General features: G+C 41.9%; 1 pseudogene; it reads left to right on the plus strand.

The window, feature by feature from the left end:
- The first annotated feature begins 527 nt into the window (after window positions 1–527).
- LOC146040859 (5S ribosomal RNA) lies at window positions 528–647 on the plus strand (annotated as a pseudogene).
- The last annotated feature ends 243 nt before the right edge of the window (window positions 648–890 follow it).

Raw genomic sequence — 890 nt, forward strand, 5'->3', positions numbered from 1 at the left:
TCAAAGTCAGATATTTGTGCTAATGTACATGTTTATTAGTGACCATTTGGGTAAATATTTACCAATTTTGTGAATAGTTACTATTTTGTGAATACGCACTCCACGTACTGATAAACCTTACTTCTCATCAAACTATCCCTACGGCATAGAGTGGTGATCAGTGCAATTAATACTGACACCACCTGTACTGCTCCCGGAGTGGAGATAAGGGTACAATTCCTCATTTTTTTGAGACCAAGTCTTGGGACTTTTTTCTATTTCTGACTGGCTTAATCTATGACCACTATCTCTCTCATCTGCCATTTGACATCTGTGATTGATGGTGGACAGCAGAAGAGGTGTCATTGATATCCATTCATCTGTTTTCTATTACTCCCTTAAATCTCCGTGACTCTCTCATTTGTTCCAGCGGACTTGATCCCCCTGCAATGCACAAAGCAACAGGGTGGTAGAGTATCTTCTGAACAAAAAGCAGAAGCACACTCTGGCTTCCCATTATAAGGCATTGCGGTACTCTCGTCTGTGCTAAATACGGCCATACATCACTGGTCCGCCTGATTTCCATCCCGCACTCAGCAGCTAAGCAGTGATTGGACTGGCTAGTACCTCTCTGGGAGACCGTTTGGGAATACCAGTTGCTGTAATCAAACGTGGACAGCAGATACACCTCTGTTCGAATAAGGGAGGCTTCTATTCTTTTCTTTCTATAATAATTTTTTCTTTTTTCTCTGTACCGGGAACAATACCAACATCAGCAGCAGGGGGCAAGTGTTATGCGTCTTTGAACCCCTTTTCTGCTCCGTTTGTTTTCATACCAATTGAGACATTATGTATCTCTCGATGTATCGGTTGATCACCAAGTGAGCATAAATTTGCCTTTGTTATTTTCG

Source organism: Crinia signifera, chromosome 1, assembly GCF_055691185.1.
Source record: "Crinia signifera chromosome 1, ASM5569118v1, whole genome shotgun sequence".
Lineage (NCBI taxonomy): Eukaryota > Metazoa > Chordata > Amphibia > Anura > Myobatrachidae > Crinia > Crinia signifera.